The following is a 21,348-nucleotide window of genomic DNA, read 5'->3' on the forward strand; positions in this document are numbered from 1 at the left end:
TAATGTATATTTGGTCACTTAATGTAATGTTATTTATTATTGTAAAGCATATTTTAAATGCTAGAGTCGAAAGCAAAAATATTTTGAGTCAAAGTCCCATTGCGACATTTAAAGAAGAAACTTTGAATTTTTGAACTGTAATTTTTGGCTCCAAAAGTTGTCAAGTCGACCTCCCTCCAAGTCAAGTTGGTCCTTGTAGAAGACACACCCATTCGCCCAAGACATATCACTATATAAAGGCAATTCGACCTCCTCTAGTTGGGCAATTCACATCTCCCACACAAGATAGTTTTTGGGCAAGCGGGGAAAGGACAAGAAGGACAAATAGGACAAAGAAGAATACCAGTTGGTTGTCCTTCTCTCTCTCATCAAATCGCACGTGTGGACATAATTTCTCTCTCCTGGTTCACAATCTTTCTAGGAATTTTGTTGTGTAGGGGGAGAAATTTCGGTCAACTATAGGGGCCAAAATTATGGGGCAGCTAGTAGCTTCGAGGCCAAAATTTTTGCGTCAAACTAAGCAAAGCATATTTCTAGATTAGATTGGGTGGTTTGACTAGGATGGGAAGACTAGGTTTGACCATAGGTCTAGGTGTGTCTCTTGTTGAACAAAATAATTTCTCTATTGAAAAGGTTGATGGGTTTTCCTAGGGTAAATATTGTCTCTTCTTTACACATTGGAATCTCTATTGTTCTTTATGGTTGAATTTCTTAACTATAATTATTGAATGTAGTGGAATAAAAGTAAAAGAAGATCTATATGAAAAGTAATTATCATTTTTTTAGAAATGTTGTGCTAGTTATCATTGCACTTATAAAATCAACATAAATTAGGGAATTAAAAGATAAAAAACAATATAATTACCAACAAGTCTAATATCTTCAAAAGAAAATATCATAAAAAAAAAGATGAAGGATTTCCCTCCTTAAGATATGTAGACTATACAAAACACTATCCAAGGAACAAAGAAACACTTCAACAAGCTTATGATGATTTACAAGGAACAAATAGATATTTTAAAAGAACCACTTTCATCAATGAAGAAAAACTTGTGTAAAATTGAATGGAATTGGAGAATTAAGATACATATTTTTATTTAATATTAACAAAAAATTAAAGAGTTTCAACAACAAATAATTAAATAAAAAGCACTCATAAAAAAGAGTTTCAAAATACCAATAAAAAATTACCATCCAAAGATGAAGTTATTTCTCCTTTAAGAAATCATAATAAAACTCTATTTGTACAAATGAAGAAATTGAGGAATAAGAGAAAAACACAAGAAGAAACTCAAACCGTGGATAAGAGTGCTAATATTGACTTAATCAACATGGAAAAACCTAATGTTGTTATTAATGAAGTTGTATCAATGAAAAAGTCTCCAAAAGTTGAAATTGAAGATAAAGCAACTTCAATAGAAGGAAATGAAACTAGAAATCATAATATCATTACTAATGTAGTCGTATCAATGGAAAAGCTTCCAAAATTTGGGCTCAAGAAACAATTATGTGATAAAGTGACATCCACAAATTTAGTAATGTTTGACATAACATTGATAACCAGAAATAAAGTTAGATTTCAATCAAAGGATGCTTTCATTCCAATAAATACAAAAATACCAGATGTTATCATTATGATTCAAGTGAATCATAACAAGATTAAGCCAAAGATTAATAAGGATGAACTTATCAAGGTATTGCATCAACACTCAAATAATCAAATTTGTAGTGTGAAAGAAGCAAAACACCGGTACCTTAAGGTACCTAACGATAATCAATGGTGTAATCACATACCAAAACATTTGATGATCTTGTCCCTTGAAGTGATCAACAACAAAGAGGATCCAATTTAGAATTTTATCACGATGGATGAAACCACCCTGGATAGATTGATCCTTTTTTAATGTGTTAATTCAAGGATTTGAACATAATATCACCTCATGTCCTTAGCCTTATCAATATGTGATTGTTAAGAGAATATGGTTCATTTTTTTGGAAGTTGTTTTCCTTTCCCATATTTTGAGGACCAAACATTGCTTTTCTTTTTGGGCCTGGGGGGTGGGGGGGGGCGGGGGGGGGGGAATTTTAATATACCTAGGGTGTATTATGACTAGGGCTATAATAAATTAATCATTGTGTATTAAATATAATGAAGATTATTAAGAAAATCATTAATGTGTGATAATGATAAGTTGTGTCGTTTGCCAAGGAAAAAACATATCATCCACTATGTCACTATATATACATGTCTATTGTGCTCTCTCTCTCTCTCTCTCTCTCTCTCTCTCTCTCTCTCTCTCTATCTATATATATATATATATATATATATATATATATATATATATATATATATATATATATATATATATATATATATATATATATATATATATATATGGATATTAGATTTATTTGCGTATTTATGATATTTCCATGATGTAGAATACCAAGTCTACTTTAGTCAATAATTCAATGGGGGAGAATGCAAGGACCTTACTTTAGGTGCCATTTTTAGTTGAATGATGGAGGGCATGCATGGAAAACTTGGTTAAGGGTGTGTGATGAGTCTATAAGTTTGGTAACCTTGTTGATTGACTCATGGTGATCCATGGGATGGCTAGGATGATGTACAATTTTGTTGTGGACTAGAAGGACCAAGGATGTCTAGCCTATCAAGGGTGGATGATGGATGAGGCATTGCAATGCAAGCTTGGTGGAAGATGACATGATTTGGAAATATGGTGGACCTTGTGTTATTCATAGAAAGGAAACATCATTGATGAGTGTACCAAAGGTATGTGAATGCTTGTTGCCACGAGGTACATGACCTTTAGAGGACTATGAGGAATTGGCCTAGATGTATGATAACATGATCCTACATATGATAGTCAATTGTTTGAGAGAAAATGCTCAGGATAGGTATTAGAAGGAAGCCCATGGTTGGGCGGTGATAGTGTAGTATCACCTATGGTGAAAGATACACTCCAACATTTTGCGCACTTTAAGGTGCCTGGTTTGGGTTTGGTCAGACATGTTGGTTAATTGTAATTCAAGTGATACTTGCAGTTGATGGCCATTCCTTTTACGAAGGTCATGCTATTTCCATGCGATGACTAGGGTTCTTGAGTGGTCTAAGATGTTTAAGTGGAACAAAAAATCCAACTTTGTGACAAAATCCTTAAAAACAACTACCTAAATTAACTTTTATTTCACATAAGCTAACCACGATATCACCTTCCCAACATTGATGTGGGGTGGAATCTCCCCTATAAATTTTTGACACTTAATCTTTGGGATTAGTTAAATCCAAGTAAATATTGTAAATAAAAAAATAAAAGGAATTGGAAGACGCAGAGACATTGGGAAATGAAACCCAATAGTCTCCCTCTCCTCTTATATATCCAAGCTTTCTCTTAATGAAAAATAATCACATTCGTGGAGTTACTCCTGGCCTGACATGATATCAGAACCAGCTCCCAAACTTAGTTTTTTTCTCCATGTAACTCCTCTCTCCCTTGATATAAAATCTATCTTTGATTCCCTGCTCTGTGCATTGAATACTCTGTGGATTCTTTGTCTTAGTAGCAGGCTTAGATCAATCTGCAAGTTGTTGGCATAGTTTTTGGTTGGACTACATACCACAATGTTGTAATTGATACGTTGTCACTGTGCATTGGATTTCTATGGCCATCGGCTTTGATGGAGCGGATAGACTGGTATGAGTAATGCATATTTTCACGGACGGAGCAGTTTGATTTGTGATAATTGGTTTCTGCTCTATAAGATGTTTAATTTCTGTGTCATGGTTATGAATTCAATCTAGCGCTGAATATTTTCTATTGCATTTGGTTGGTGCCTCCACGCATTGAGTTGGGGACTCTTCATTTGGACGATGGTCAAAACTCTTGAATGCTGGTCAAAATTCTTGTTGAGTCGTATGGTATGCCACGTTCAAATTTTTGAAGGGTTGCATTGAGCTGCGTTGAATAGTCGCATTTTTTTTATGTGTTGTGTTATTGGATAAGTCTTTGTTAACTTTTTTTAAAAGGTCATGATGTTAAGTTTTTAAATAAACAAAGGCCATGATGCATGATATAAGGGTCGTTATGTTAGTGATGTTAATTCATTTTAAATGCTATGATACATGGTATAATTGATTTAAAAATAAAAATAAAGGTAGTGGCATATATGGATAAGTAAGTTATGAAAGTATTATGGTTCATGGATACTTAAGTTATGAAAACATTATTTTAAATGAGCATATGTTGTGATGTGATGGCATATAAATTTATTGAGTGTTTTTTAAAAGGGGTATATATAGTTTTTTACAATGCATTCACTTATCTCTATAGTTGGAGTGGTTTTCTCCAACAAAGAGAACTACCATGAGTGGTTCAAGAAGATAAAGCACACCTTAGTTTTTAATGAGTTGTGGAAAGGAGTTTGTGAAGGAGAAGAAGACAATGCACCTAAAAACCCACTTTAGACAAGGAGCTTTCCATTTGGGAAAACAAGAACAACAAGGCCTATTCCTTGATTGAAACATTCGTAAATGAAGATGTGAGTCATCATATTTCTCCATTTTCAAATTCCTTTGAAGCATTAAAGAATTTGAAGGAATTGTATGACTCACACTTTGAACTTGAATTTGTTCAATGGATGATTAAGTTGTTCAATGTTAAGTTGAAAAATGATGACCCTCTTGCCTTAGCATCAGAAATAAGATCCATGATACATGACATAAAGTCCATCGGTGTTGAAATATATGTTCCTATCACAATCTATGTCAAGGAACTATATCCCACTTATTCACATTATCTTGAGTCACTGCAAGAGAGTGGAAAACTTAAGGAGATTTCTTTTGACACCCTTGAGAAGAAGTTTGTTGAAAGAGAGAAGGCTTTTGGGAAGAAGACAACTCCTCAGTATTATAAAGAATTTGTGCTTTGCACAGAAAGAGAATAATCATGCACAAGATTCTTCTAGAGGAAGAGGTGGCCGAAGAGGAAGAGGAAGGAAGAATTTTAGAGGCGGGGAGGTCAAACATATCCATGGAGAAAGGTTTGATTTTCATTGCATATGGTGTAACAGAGATGGACATGATGCTTCCACATGTAAGCTTCCTTGGGACAGAATTGAGCAGGAAAGAAATGAAGAAAAGGGTAAAACACCTGGTAAAGGGAAAGGAAAAGCACTCGAGTCCACTCATTATGTTGTGGCACATTGCAACATTGGAGTAACTGAAGACTTATTCAATGCTTCACTTGCTTCATGGAAAGATGCTTGGTTGCTTGATTCAGGAGCAACTTTCCACATGACTTTCATAAGAGATTTATTTGAAGAATTCACTGACAATGTTTATGGATCAATATACTTTGCAAATAAGTCAAATCTCAAGCCAACATGCCTTGGCACCATTATGCTCAAATTGCCTAAACTTCCAAACTTTATTCTACATGATGTTCTATACCTCCTGTAGTTGAGGAGAAACTTGTTTTCTTTGGTCCATATCTGCCAGCAAGGACACTCCATTCACATATATGATGGCAAGGTTGAAGCCATAAAAACATTAGATCACTCACTTATCGTGAATGGGATAGAAGAAGAAATACTTCTAAAGCTGCAAGGAACCTTTGCTCGTGCACAAAAATTTTCATATAGTTCTCACTATGATGAAGGTACACTTCCATCAAGTCTTTTATGGCATGCTAGATTTGGACATCTAAACTATAACACCCTTCGTTTGTTGAAGAAAAATGGTGTTACTGGTTTGCCAACTATTCCTAGGAAACTTAAACAATATGACGCTTGTATCTTAGGAAAGCACAACAAACAGTCTTTGCATGATTCTCATTCCAGAGCACATAGAAAGCTTGAACTCATTCATTCTGATTATGTTCCCCAATGCATGTTCCTTCTACAAAAGGAAATAAATATATGATGACATTTATAATGACTACACCAGAATGTGTTGGGTTTATTTATTGAAGAACAAATTTGAAGCTTTTGAAACATTAAACAACTTTCGTACATGGATTGAAAATGATGCACAACCTCATATTGGCTCTATTCATACTGATAATGGAAAAGAATATAGTTCAAATGAATTTGAAAACTATCTTCGCCAGCATGGGATCAAACATCAAACAACCGTGCCTTATAATCTCCAACAGAACAAAGTAGTTGAAAGAATGTATAGGACAATCTTAAATATGGTACGTCTGATGATGTTTTTCAAGAATGTTAAGCTAATGTTTTGGGTTGATGAAGTTCTATGTGCTGTGTATATAAAGAATAGGTGTCCATCTCATGCTATCAAACACAAGACTCCATATGAAATGTGATATGGCTACATTCCTTCGGTGAAGCATCTTAGGGTTTTTGGTTCCACTTGTTATGCCTTGATACCCAAGGAACAAAGAAACAAACTCAGTGCAAGGAGTCACAAATGTATCTTTTTGGGGTACTCAAATACCTCCAAATCATACCGTCTCTATGATGAAGTGAATAAGAAGCTTATAATATCTAGAGATGTGATATTTCTTGAATCTTCTAAGACTAACAATGTTGTTGAGTGACAACTTGATCGCTTGGATAGATTCATAAATGTAAATTATTTTCGAGATTTCGATAATGAGATTCCACATCTTGAAGGGGGGTTCCCTGTACTAGATAAATCTATGTAATCTTCTTCTAAAGAACTCTCCCACTCGTATGACGCTCTAGCCATTGATGACACTTTGAGTGATGAGATTGACAAAATTCGGAGACTAAATCTTGATTCAACCCCATCTCAGTCAACTAAGCAGTCTGGGCCATCTCAGAAAGGTCCACCGAAGTGGTTGAAAAAGACACTTGAAAGAGTTCATCTTCATGAGGTTGGAAAGACAAGAACAAGAAGCTCAACCAGACAAAATGGAGGTGATGTAGACGATCTTATTTCACATTTTAATATGAATGTTTCTTATGATTGTGAACTAAATTTGTCTACAAATTTCGAACCAACTTCCTTCAAAAAAGCTACTTCTCATGATAAATAGAAAGAAGCAATACATAAAGAATATAATGCTTTGATAAAGAATGGCACCTGGAAGCTGGTTGATCCTCCATTTGAAACCAAACCAATTGGCTACAAGTGGGTCTTCAAGAATAAGTATAAAGAAGATGGCTCACTTGACAAGCACAAAGCTAGGCTTGTGGAAAAATGTTTTGCACAGAAAGAAGGTGTCGATTATGAGGAGACTTTTGTGGCCACAATAGAATGGGCTATCATCTGTACACTCTTTTCCTTGAAAACTCAAAATGGTTGGAAAGTCCATCAAATGGATGTAAGAACTATTTTCTTGAATGGAGATTTGAAAGTGAATGTTTTTATGTCCCAATCAAAAGGATTTGTTTTGAAGGGTTAGGAACACAAAGTATGCAAGCTTGTAAATCCTTGTATGGCCTCAAGCAAGCACCGTGATCCTGGTACAAGAAATTGACTGAGCATCTTTTGAAACTCAATTTCAAACATTATGATCTTAATGATGCAACTTTGTTTATCAAGAAAGTTGGAAAAATAGTTGTATATCTTGTGGTGTATGTAGAGGGTGTTATGATGACATGGAACAATGAGAACTACATTGCATCCATAAAGAAAGAATTGAGGAAAGGTTTTGAAATGACATATTTGGTCTGTGTTCACTGCTATCTTGGTATTGAAGTAACTCAACATCTGAAGTTTATATTTCTCTCTCAGAAGAAGTATAATGGAGATTCATTGAACAAGTTTGGCATGGCTGAGTGCAATCCTTTGACCACTCTAATGGAACAGAACCTAAAACTCATATCCATTGAAGGAAAAGAATTTGAGGATGTAACAAAATATAGAGAACTTGTAGGAAGTCTCAACTACTTGACTACTACCGGACTGAACATTTCATTTATTGTTGGAACCCTCTCCAGGTTTATGCAAAAGCCCTATGAGGGTCATTGGCTTGTTTCAAAAAGAGTTCTAAAGTACTTGAAGGGAACTCAAGACTTTGGACTCAAGGATACACAGGTGGATGACTTCAACTTGATTGGATACTCTGATTAAAATTTTGATGGAGATAAAGAAACCAAAGTATCTACTTTGGGTTATGTTATGAGTCTTGGATCAGGGGTTGCCTCTTGGATGTCACTCAAATAATCAGTTCCAACAGATTCCACAATTGAGGCATAATATGTGGCAATAGATGAAGCAATAAAGGAAATTGTGTGGCTCAAGAAAATTCTAGAAGATTTGCAGAAGAAACAAGTGCATTCAAATCCTCTTTTGATTGACAACACTTCTGAAATAAAGTTGGCAAAGAACCCAAAATTCCATGATCGAATGAAGCACGTTATTTCAAAATACCATCAAATTAAACATCATGTTGAGGCCAAGACAATCCACATATGACATTGTTCCACAAATGAGCAAATTACAAACATCTTCACCAAAGCACTTAGAAGGGAAAATTTTGAAAGATTCAGAATGATGCTTGGACTCACCAACATCCCTTCATATTGAGGGGGAGAATGTTGACACCTAATCTTTAGGATCACGTAAATCTATGTAAATATTGTAAATAACAAAATAATGGGAATTGGAAGATGAAGAGACATTGGGAGATGAAAGCCAATAGTCTCCCTCTCCTTGTATATGTCCAAGCTTTCTCTTAATGCAAAATAATCACATTCGTGGAGTTACTCCTGGGCTGGCATAAATAAAGACATCTACCACTTGAAGTGTTCATACTCCAAAAAAGAAATAAAAATATTAATATGAAACTAAATCTTGATAAAAAAATATACAAAAATAAAAAATGACACTAAAACTTAAACATTACCACATTTATCTTTTGTTTTTCCTATGTGGTTCGAGAACCTCAAAAATTGGTGACCACTACATCCACAAGATATGGTACAATTGGCGACCGCTACATCCACGAGATATGTGTACCAGGTAGATCCATCTGAAGGGTTCACTTCTTGCCGGTTCAACTATAGAGCCTGGCCAAGAGTGTCGAGAGAATAGAACCCATGGCCTCTCAATAGTAAAGGTAATTTAATGGCGAGAACTCAACCAATTGAGCTAATCCTCGAGGTTTTTTACCATATTTACTTAATTATTACAACTTTTTTTAAACAAAATTCTAAAGTATGACTGAAAATTATTGATTGGTTGACAAATCTTTTTCCTTGTACCTAAACAAACATGTTAATGGCCTAAATACCCAAAAACATTTTGCAGAAGTGAAAGCATGTCTTTTATAAATCAGTTTAAATGACATGTTTTTTTGAAAAAATTATAATAAATCTCGTTAATAATAACTATCCCCACCATCCATTACTTAAAAAAAATAAATTATCATAAAGTCTCAAAAAAACCCAAAATATATTTATTTATTTTCATTTCAAATCATCCATTCTCTTTAATTGATACTAGTTTATATGATACAAGAACAAATTTCCTAGCCCTTTTTGTTGTGTCATTGTGGATCCTTTAGTCGTAGTCCGTTATATCTATAATAACAAGTGTAAATTAAAATTGCATGTACACAAATATAATTAAGTAAATTATCCTCTCCTTTATTTTGTTTAATGATGACGATTGAACCATGAAAATTAATAACAATTGCTTAAAGTTTATAGCTTGTTTAATAGAAATAAATGTTAAAACTATGAAATTTTTATAGTAAAAAGATTGTCACCTAGCCATTAATAATTCATATATATATATAATAAAAAATTTAAATATTTTGATATAAATTTATCAAATTATAATTTTTATTTTAATAAATTAAAATAAATTAAATAATAAATTTAATATTATTTATTAAATTGAATAAAAATAAAAACTTACCCTAAGCCAATGACCTTTATTAGATGACTTTATAACCAAATTAGGTGATGCCGATAGCAAGAAAAATTAATTTAATGAAAATAGAAACTTCTATATCATGACTCTCCCACTTCTACAAACAATAGACTTCTGGAAACTATAATAATATTACTAGGTTTTGACTTAATTTATATAATATAAATTAGCTTCGACTTTTTGTTTTACAATTTAATATGTAAAACATATAAAAAAGAGTCGTTTAATTACGTGGAGGAATTGTTTGGACGACCAAAAGAGGTTCGAATTTGGGCAGATGGTGGAAATGGATTCAACACCATCAAAAATGTCTAAAACACCTAAAATTTTGAAATTTAACAACTATAACTTGGATTTACAAAAATACTTTCTGGATTTTCTCTAAATATAACTGGAATTTCCATAACTTTCCGGGCAATTCCTCCAACTAATTAAACTATCGCTATAAAAAAAATCTGCTATATTATTATATTTTGCAGTTAAAAGTGCATTGGAAATATTACCAATATGTAAATTCTAAGACTGAAAGTATTTGTCACGGGTTGCAAACTTGAATGTTAATGTAGAGTCATGTTTATCAAACAAAAACAAACCCGACTTTATGAACCTTTAGCCTTTGCGTTGTTGTCACGCTTTGATACGAGGTGATTCATGACTTACAAATTTGATAGGAGACTTAGGTTCATTATTTAATTATTTTTTATTAATTTTAAATTCCAACTTGTTTCTCTATTCACATGCTTTTATACTTATAAGACATGAAGCTTTATTTATAAATAAGAATTAAAAATTTATTTGATTTATAACTCATTTTTCCATGTCCAATTTACTATTAGAAATCATTGTGATAAAAAAGGAAAAAAATATTTTAAATGTACGAAACTAAAAATAGTTCTTGATGAAACACCCTGACCATCAAAGTCAAAGCATCAACCTATTATTGAAAAGCACTCAATTCTAAAAACATTGAATTCTATAAAAATAAAGACAACAACCTGTCATTCCTCACATTCTTCTGCGTGTATCAGAAGGTATAAATCAAATATCAGAGATTTTCTTTCATGTTATTGGAACAATTATATTGTCGGGTATAATAATATAATAATAATTGCCATGGGATGCGTGAGTTCCTTCAACCGTTCTTTAGGCAGAATAGGCAACAGCACGTCATGGCCTCCGGCGCCAGCAAGAGTTTTTTAAGCAGATCAGGCAACATCACGTCATAGCCTCCGGCGCAAGCTATATACAGATCAAGGTTTCACCGTGAAGTATTCCGTTTAACCTACTCAACACCATGGTGTTCCAACAATTCGCGAACATTCTTTCGCGAAGAGAATATGATGCAAGAGCGTTTACTCCTAGTAAATCATTGTATATTAGTAGATATAGGGGGTCTTGTGTTTTCAAAAAGATAGGTTTTTGAGTAAGAATTAATATAAATATTTAGGTCTTTGAGTGATTTTAATGAGAATAGGAATTAATTAAATATTGTGAGAGATGTTTGTAAATGTTCTCGAATGTAGGAGAACATGAGAGGATTAGGATTAGTTAGGAATTAGTTTAAAGACACTGTTGAGCAACTGTAAAGAAATTGTTTCTAATGTATTGAAAAGAAAAAAAAGAGAGGTTGGGGGATTTAGCTAGTCAGCCAGCCAGGGAGAGTGTGTCTGTAAGCCTACAGGCAAGATAAGGAGAGGGGCCATTGTAATCAGAGGATCAGGCCAGAGAGACAGAGTCTCGAAATGTAACCATTGTTATATATATATATACAGGAATTCATTCGAACCTGTATTGATGTGTGTTTCGAATGCAGAATGATAATTTGTGTTATTGGAGGCTTATATAATATAAATGTATGTAGGCGGAGTTTAAGCGGAATACGCACAGAGGAGAGGAACGAACTGTAGGTTCGAAATGGACCTTTAAATCCATTAAGGGGCCAAGAAATGGTCTAGGAGGACATAGATCAAAGGGGCATGAGAAGCTAAGCCAAAAGGAGGCGCAATGGAACAACAAAGGTGGAAGGCCCGAGCCTTTTGAATAAAACTGGAAACAACAGAAACCCGGAGAAAAGGCACAAAATCTATGTAAACAGGTGGACGGAGAAATGTAGTGTTAATGCTCAGTAGCCATTAGATCTGGAAGATCAACGGTCAAGATTGAATCGCATCGGCAGAGTCCTTTTAAAAGAAATCGGGACCGAACCTTAAGGGAATGCGACGAGCGATGCCCGACTGATCGTGGACCATTGGATCGAGACCAGATCAACAGTCCAGATCTAATCCCAAGTCGACAGTTGGAGGTGCCAAGGGACAACGACGCGACATTGTGATATCGCAAATAACGATAAGTCGGCAATTAGAGAGTTGGGAGCATAGTGTCGTAGAAAGGATCGAAGCGAAGAGTGGACCCGAAAAGATATGTAGCATAGTTAATGTGTTTTGAAGTCTGGAAAGTTATGCGTTATTGCATATCGAAGTACCTGGAGGAATAAATGTTAGTGGAACTCGCGATAGGAGCGATTGCGATTGTGATAAAGCTTAACCTCGGGGTCTGTGCAGAGACTGTACTGAGGTGGAAAATGTGAGTTTTGGGTAAAGGGTTTACATGCGTTAGTTATGTATTAACCAAGGGGAAAGGTTATATATGCGGGTTTTAGGATGGCTGAAGGATTATAAAGGTTGCAAAGGGTTTTAACATTCCCGATATTAAAAGAATAGAAGGTTTATAAGGGATAACCAGTCCCGATAGGAAGGGTTCGAGTAAAAGACTTTAATAAAGTCTTATGCAAAGTTTTAAGGGGTGATTAGAGTCCTATAGAGGGTTTAAGTAGGGTGATTGGGTTTTGATAACAAGGAACTGTTATATAGGGCCTTAACCATTTGTGGTAGAAGATTTGACTCTTGGTTAGTCAAAATACCTAGGATGAATGTGTTTATGCATGTATAAGCATACTGTGGGTGTAAGTAGGGGTAACCTTGCATTAATTGGTATCAGAGCAAGTTAAAAGCTCTTGGAGAAAACTTAGAATAGAGTTGTGTTTAAGTTCTTTATGCAGGCAAGAGAAGATCAAATTTTAAACTGATAAATAGTAGGAACACAGGGATAAAAGTGCAACAGAACTTACAGATACAAGTAGACAAGGAACAATCCATTCAAAGTGCAGGAGAATGGTGGAACAAGATCATGCAAAGATCTTGAAGGTGAGATGACATGTTTTATGTCAAATTGAAATTGAAGATTGTGGTTGCAGATGAAGTATCTCAGCAAAAGACAGTAAGAGAAGCTGTGAGAAGAGAACCAGATGTGTTCTTGAAGGTAGAGAAAGGAAAACACTTTGAAAGAGAAGTGGAAGTGAACCTAAAGAATCTAATTGAAGGTTGGACAGAGAAGATAAGAGTATTCTCAAAAGGGAACTAAGAAGCAAGCTTTTGAAAGCTTGGGAATGGTATTTGTTTTAAATATCATTGATATGCAGGTAAAAACAATTAGTGAAGCATCTCAGCAAGAAAATCACAGCCTTGAGAGCAGTGATGAAGGAAGCCAGTAAGGGTTTGTGAGAGAGTGTGGTCAAAACCTAGTATTGTGATTTTAATACAAAAAGGATAGTTGTGTTCTCGAGAAGGTGCGACTGAGTTGAAGCCTAGAAGGAGTAGAGAAAAGTGCTCAAAGGAGGTTCCAAATATAGAGAACCAAGTACTTGTCAAAAGACCAAGTACAGAGGAAAGTTTGGTGAGGTGAGTTGCAACAGGAGGACTTGTTGTTGCAGAGGCTTTAGCGCAGCTCATGGTGAGTGTGAGGAACTCATACAAGATAGAGAAGAAGATGACTACTAATAGTCATGGCAGAGGTTTTGAGGAAGACCACGGTAGAAGAGAGATGAAGAAAGAGGTTGCTAAGGCAAATGGCAAGAGGATGAATCAAAAAGAGTTTGACAGAGAGAAAGCTGAGATAGATTTCCAGATTGGAGTATTGATGGAGATGCTGCAGAGAAATGATGAAGGCCAGAAGCATGGTTGGACCATGAGAAGAAGAGTGAAGTGGCAGAAGCTACAAGAGAAAAGAGATCAGCAGGTGAATTTAGAGCTGGCAGAAGAGTTGAGAAAGATTGAGCAGACAATTGTTCAATTGGAATCAGAAAAACTCAGAGAAGCTGAGTTGGTAATGGAAGTGTCCATCTGTGAACTAGAAGAGGGTGAAATTTTGGGAGAAGGTGAAGTCTGCACTGAAGAGACAGATGAAGAGTGGAGATCAAGCAAAGATCTCATGGACTATTGTGATAGTTCAAGACAGCTTGAGGAGATGCTGGTAGGAGATGAAGTTGAACCTAAGAAACTGAATCATGTAGAAGATTCAAAGCAACAAAGAAGATTGATAACTGAAGGATCAAGTGAGACCACCAGGTCTTGTGATTTTGGAGTTAATGATTTGTGGATGATTGCAGGTACAACACAGGAGAATGAACAAAATTCAAAGTTTGTTAGAGAGAAGGAGAAAAATCAGAATTTTGTTCAGATCAAGACTGAGATGGAAAGATCTCAAAGTCTGAAGGAGACAGAAGAGTCACTTGGGAGTAAGCAGCAAAATGTTAAAGCTGTCATAGAGGAGGAAGAACATCTATTGAGGGGTGTTGGAAGAGGTGGAACACACGAAAAAGGACAATTTTTTGATATTGTCAAAAATAAGGAAGAAGATAGGCAAAATCTAAATTCTATTCTAAAAGAAGAAGATGAGGAGGATTTGATGATTGAATCATCAAATGAGATCATGAAGTCTTATGGGTTTAAAATTGACAAATTGTGTGTGAATGTAGGTATTGCAGAAGACAAACCATCCTATGGAAATATCTTGAATGAAGCTGAAAGATGCCAAGCCAAGTATGATGATCACTGTATTTCAAATGAAGAAATAGTGTCACCAGTAAGTTATGCTTGTGACAAAGAAGAAGATAGTGAGGATTGTACAAGACTTTTTGGAGAGCTTCCAAGTGAAATGATAATGTTGTGGTGAGAGTTAAGTCTTTTGGATGAAAGGCTAGAAAACCAGGAAGCAAGCATTCAGGTTGTAAAATCAGAACTGAATGACGGTGGAGAAGTTTTCCACGATGGGCAAAGATAGATATTGTTTGAAGATGAGATGGAGGTTCTTAAATAACAAGAGGGTAAGGATGAAAAGGAGGCAGTAAGAACCAAACAATATCAAAGAAGAGTTAGCCAACAACAGGCTAGGGAAGAAGAAGTTCACTACTGTGAACAAAAGCAGGAAGACATCATTGGAGCAGATGATGTGAGAGAGAGACTAATTGACAGTCTCGTGAATTCTGTTGAGAATTCAAAACAACATACTAATGTGCTGATAAAGGAGGAGAGAACAGAGCAGCAAGCTGAATTGTTGCCAAGAAGAGAAGAGGCACCAAGGCCTTATGTTTTGTGCTTTAATAGTTGGTTTGTGAATGAAGATTTTGTTGCAGATGTTGAGGAAGATTTGATGCAAGAAGAAGAAGCCACAGAGGAGAAAAGAATGAAGATGCAGAAGTTGGAAGAAAGAAACAATAATCTGAAGACCAGAGAAAGAGAAGACGTGTACCAGACCAAAGATGCGCTAGACTTGGAGATAGAAGAATTGTGGTAGTTAATGATGACGTAGCTCAGATGGAGGAAGCCGATGACAAAAGGAGTGATTAATCATAAGGTGACGCTGATTGAGAAGGGAAGAAAAGAAAGGAGAATGAGACAGAAGATCGCAGACATGCGGCAACAGCAAAGGAGCAGAGCATTTGGACTTCTACAAACTAAAGTTTGGGACCCTAGAGGTTTCTTATTACCTTATGAAAACACATGATCAGGAGATCATGAATGTTTTCAAGCTTGGGAGTTTGATGCAGGAGCATTCACCCCAAGTAAATCATTGTATATTAGTAGACATAGGGGGTCTTGTGTTTTCAAGAAGATAGGTTCTTGAGTAAGAATTAATGTAAATATTTAGGCCTTTGAGTGATTTTAATGAGAATAGGAATTAATTAGATATTGTGAGATATATTTGTAAATGTTCTCGAATGTAAGAGAACATGAGAGGATTAGGATTAGTGAGGAATTAGTTTAAAGAAACCACTGAGCAACTCTAAAGAAACTATTTCTAATGTATTGAAAAGAAAAAAAAAGAGAAAGGTTGGGGGAGTTAGTTAGCCAGTTAGCTAGCCAGCCAGCCAGGGAGAGTGTGTCTGTAAGCCTACGGGCAAGATAGGGAGAGGGGCTATTGTAATCAGAAGATCAGGCCAGAGAGACAGAGTCTCAAAATGTAACCATTGTTATATGTATATATATACAGGAATTCATTTGACCTGTATTGATGTGTGTTTCGAACGCAGAATGATTATTTTTGTTATTGGAGGCTTATATAATATAAATGTATGCAGGCAGAGTCTAAACGGAATACGCACAGAAGAGAGGAACAAATCGTAGGTTCGAAATGGACCTTTAAATCCATTAAGGGGCCAAGAAATGGTCTGGGAGGACATAGATCAAAGGGGCATGAGAGGCTAAGCCAAAAGGAGGCGCAGTGGAACAGCAAAGGTGGAAGGCCCAAGCCTTTTGAATAAAACCGGAAATCGCAAAAACCTAGAGAAAAGGCACAAAATATAAGTAAACAGGCAGACAAAGAAATGAAGTGTTAATGCTAAGTAGCTGTTAGATTTGGAAGATCAACGGTCGATATTGAATCACATCGGCGGAGTCCTTTTAAAAGAAATCGGGACCAAACCTTAAGGGAATGCGACGAGCGATGCCTGATTGATTGTGGACCATTGGATCGGGACCAGATCAATGGTCTAGATCTAATCGCAAGTCGGCAGTCGGAGGTGCCAAGGGAAAATGACGCGACATTGCGATATCATTGATAGAGATAAGTCGGCGATCGAAGAGTTGGAAGCTCGACACTGTGGAAAGGATCGGAGCGAAGAGTGGACCCGAAAAGTTATGTAGCGCAGTTAATGTGATTTGAAGTTTGGGAAGTTATGCGTTATCGCATATCGGAGGACCGGGAGGAATAAATGTTAGTGGAACTCGCAATAGGAGCGATTGTGATTGCGATAAAGTTTAACCTCGGGGTCTGTGCAGAGACTGTACCGAGGCGGAAAATGTGAGTTTTTGGTATATTTCCTTTGTAATTGGATTATAAGGAAATTAGCCTCGATAAAGGGTTTTCATGCGTTAATTATGTATTAACCAAGGGGAAAGGTTATATATGCAGGTTTTAGGATGGCTGAAGGATTATAAAGGTTGCAAAGGGTTTTAACAGTCCTGATATTAAAGGAATGGAAGGTTTATAAGGAATAACCAGTCCCGATAGGAAGGGTTCGAGTAAAATACTTTAATAAAGTCTTATGAGAAGTTTTAAGGGGTGATTAGAGTCCGATAGAGGGTTTAAGCGGGGTGATTGGGTTCCGATAACAAGGAACTGTTATATAGGGCCTTAACCATTTTATGCTAGAAAATTTGACTCTTGGCTAGTCAAAATACCTGGGACGAATGTGTTTATGAGTGTATAAGCATACTATGGGTGTAATCAGGGGTAACCCTACATTAGAATAACTCTTAATTTTAAATTTTCTGAATGTTGAGAGGAATAAAATCTTTTTATCTTCGAAATTTATACTCAACTACAAGAAATTTAATTTTTTTGAATGCTTTCAGCAATAAAATCTTTTTATCTCTAAGATTTATACTCAACTACAAGAAATTTAATTCTTCTAAGTGCTTAGTAAATCTTTAAAAGAAATTACAATATCACTGAACCTCTGAACCTCAATCCAAGAGAGCCTCTCAACCCAAACATCACTGAACTGAGTTCGCACGCCCTCTAGTGACCTTGATTTTATTGGATTGTCAAACACATACAGGTCTTCGTCCACATAGGTTTTACCAGCTGTGTATTGTTTGATTTGAAGGTTTATGATTTTGATTTTTTCTTTTGCACAAATTTGTATAAACTTTGGTTTGGACTGCAGCTACAACGACATTGTTGGTGATCGGGGAATTCTTCGTCATAAGATCGCTGCTACGGAAACGCTGGCAAAAAAATCCCAAGCTAACAAGATGTTTAAAGGCTTATCGAGATTTCCTAAGTTTGTAGTTCCGCGACGTTATGATCTGGAGCTCAAGCCTGATATGAATCCCTGTAAATTTGACGACAAATTGACAATCACGTTGAATATCATTCAAGATATGAAATATCTCGTTCTCAATGTTGTGGATTTGGTGATTGCAAACAACTCCATCCATTTACGGAACATTGCCTCGTCGAAGGTGTTAACTCCCAGGTTGTTCCCTATGACTCCCAAGGGAATACGGTCGGGGTAACCACTAACCAATCTTTGGATCACAGTTTCTAGCCAAACTGTAATCAGAGAGGGCTCTCTCTTTATGATTTGTCTCTGTTATGATGGTGTTTTAGGCTAGGTATTATGCTGAGGTTTTGGTTTATGTTTTGGTTGAAGGATTTCTTTCAGGGCTTAAGATGTAGTGTTTAGAGAGTAATATATCATTGGGCAATGGAGTCTAGAGTTGTGAAATGCTTTGAAATGCAGGATTGGTGGTGTTCAAACTGGAGGGCCGATTGTGTATCTCAGACAAACAAATTTAACTTGAATGGTGAGGCATGTCAGCCAACAAAAAGCAATTAAGAATTTTCTATTAAGCTGGTGAGGTGAAAGTGAAATACGTCGCACAGGAGCAAACTTGAATTCCTGTGACGAAGGTCACTGTGAAAGATGCATTCTGAAAGTGCAGCAATTAAGAATTACACTTATCAAGAGTACAGCTGAAGAAAACATTCATTAACAACACAGATTGAACTCAGGGTATTCATTGAATAAATCCTGAAAGTTATTCTTTTTCCTTGTTGCTAAATATTCAAAATTAGAAACATATATGGATCAAAAATACATAACAGAGAGAGTTACAGAGACTTATTGTATTGTGTGATACACAGGAATCCAGTAGTTTTCAACAAACACCAGAACGCATTCAACACCTCAGAAATCCGAGAAATTCCATCACTTTCTTTATTAAACTTCTGAAAGGATTACAGCATAAGAACTTCTTCAGGAGAAATCAACAACAACCCTTGCAAACTCATGCGAAGGGGACTTTATAGGAAAGCTTACACAAAATATCTCAGGCATTGAGTCATCTGAGGGAGAAATATCTTCATTACTTTGTTCAGAAAGTAGAAAAGAAGTTATTACAGCTTTGAATGCAACACAAATGCTCTTTAAGTTTGTCAGAGGATATTTTGACCTTTGGAGGTCACTGAGTCGGTTGAAACGCTTTGCTTTAATGCTGATAAATGTGCCTTTATATTTACTGCGCTGTATTTTCTCGGCCCTGCCACCTGTGCCTTGAGATTTAGAACAGCAGCAGTATCTAGTGTTTGATTGACTGCTGTTTCATGGGTGGTGATACTTTCATTTGAGTCTTTCTCTTGTATGAATATCTTGGTTTCAACCTCACCTTTTGAGGGAGTTGTGGTGTCATTGAAGAGAATGTATGAGTCTATGTCTGAATGGACAGCATATATAGGAAAGTTTTGAGGCTTTTCTTCACTATTGACCATGTATTTCATTAGTGTTTCTCTGTAGAGTCTTTTTGGTTGCCCAAAAACAGAGATGGTGGCATATGACATGTCTAATTGTAGGGAACCTTGGAGTTTAGCTCCCCATGATCTTGATAACAGCATCCCATACTTAGGTGGGATATCAGCAACTACCACATCCATTAGGATTGTCTTGTTTGGGTATTGAACCAAAGACACACATAAATGTTTTATGAGACCTAGACACTTGACTTGGTTGGAGTCAAAGAAAAACAGGTCCTTGTATGGTCTTGTTATGTCCAAATTCAGTCTTTCCATGACTGCTTTTGGCATGAGGTTGTGAGAAGCACCTGAATCAAACATTGCATTGTGTAGTATTTTGTCATGAATATGTAGGCTGACATAAAAAGGTAGTACCCCTGTGACTATTGTTTTTCCATCCACTTCTGGGCCAAATAACAATTCTGGAGTGTCATCCAGCACATTGACATCATCTTTGTTGCTGGTGAGTTGAAGGGACTTTTTGATTTGTAGCTTATAGATGTCATGCTTGGCTAGTTCCAAGAGAGGAATAACTATCTTTATTTTGCCAATTTCAGTTTCTAGATCAAAAGATTTTTCAGATTGAGTCCTGGGGTTATAGGTGACAGTCCTCTCCTTATTCATTAAATCTTCTTCTTGATTTTTATCTTGATTTTGGGACTTATCCTTTTTACTCATCTCTTGAGGAGAAATAGTTGAATAAGGATGAGAAGGGGAAGTGACCATAGGCTGTTGTTTTATGGACAGTGGTTCGGTGATCTCCTCAACAATCACTTCTTGTGTATGTGAATTTATTTTGTCATTAGGTTCTGTGCCTGTGACTCCTTCAGGCTGCCGATTATCCTTTTTCTTTTCAGGCTGGTTAACATTCACAGTTCTGCTCCTCAGCTTGTATTGTTTATGGACTTCATAAACAGCAGTGTCATAGGCTTGTTTAAAGTCAAAGGATTCACCTGATCTAGTTTGGAACAGTTTGATTTCATCATCCTCATGATCTTCTTGTGTTAAGAAAACTTGACTTTCACCGTCTAGACCCATTAAATTAATCTCAGGATCTTCATTGGGCTCTGTTGATGTGGAAGTTTCTGCATAATTTTCTTGGAAAGGGGGTCTTATGTCTTGGTCAGCACTGGCCTTGCCAATGTTTGGGTTTGGATTTCTCCTAAAATTTGGATTCCTAGGAGGATTGTTTTGTGGTGCTTCCCATGATGCTTTTCTCTCAACTGATTCTACCCTATCACCCAATCTCTTCATACCATTAAGTATTGCATCAAGTTTTTGTTCAAAGGCTGTAGGTTCTTCTTTGTATATGCTTCTCTTTTCTAACCTTGCCCTGTTTCTTTTGGCAATCAGGTTTGCCTCCACTGTGACAGCAGCCTTTTGAGCGTCTTCAAGGGTTTCAGGTTCTCTTTCCTTCAACTGATATGCCATGTCAGGATCAAATCCATCAGGGAATTTGTACAAGGCCAAATCAGGAGGAGGTCTTAGGTTTTGTGGTATTGCATTGTACACATTGTTGAATCTAGCACAATACTCCAAAACGGTCTCTTGAGGACCTCTCTTGATTGTTTCATATTCACCAAGTATGTGCAGGGGATCTTTCTTCTTTTCCCATCTAGTAGTAAAGGCTTGATACAGTTCATCAGGAGTTGTAATGGAGTTTGCATTCAGGGATCTAAACCAAGTTCTTACATCCCCGGTTAGGCTTTGAACAAACATCCTCATTCTGACACTGTCATCATCTATTTCATAGGTCTCAAAATGGTCTTGCATCTTCTTCGCATGCTGGACAGCTGTCAGAGGGCCATTGGAGTCAAAATATGAGATTT

This window comes from Pinus tabuliformis, chromosome X, assembly GCF_031772625.1.
Source record: "Pinus tabuliformis cultivar Carrire ecotype Pingquan chromosome X, CPIR1, whole genome shotgun sequence".
Taxonomy (NCBI): domain Eukaryota; kingdom Viridiplantae; phylum Streptophyta; class Pinopsida; order Pinales; family Pinaceae; genus Pinus; species Pinus tabuliformis.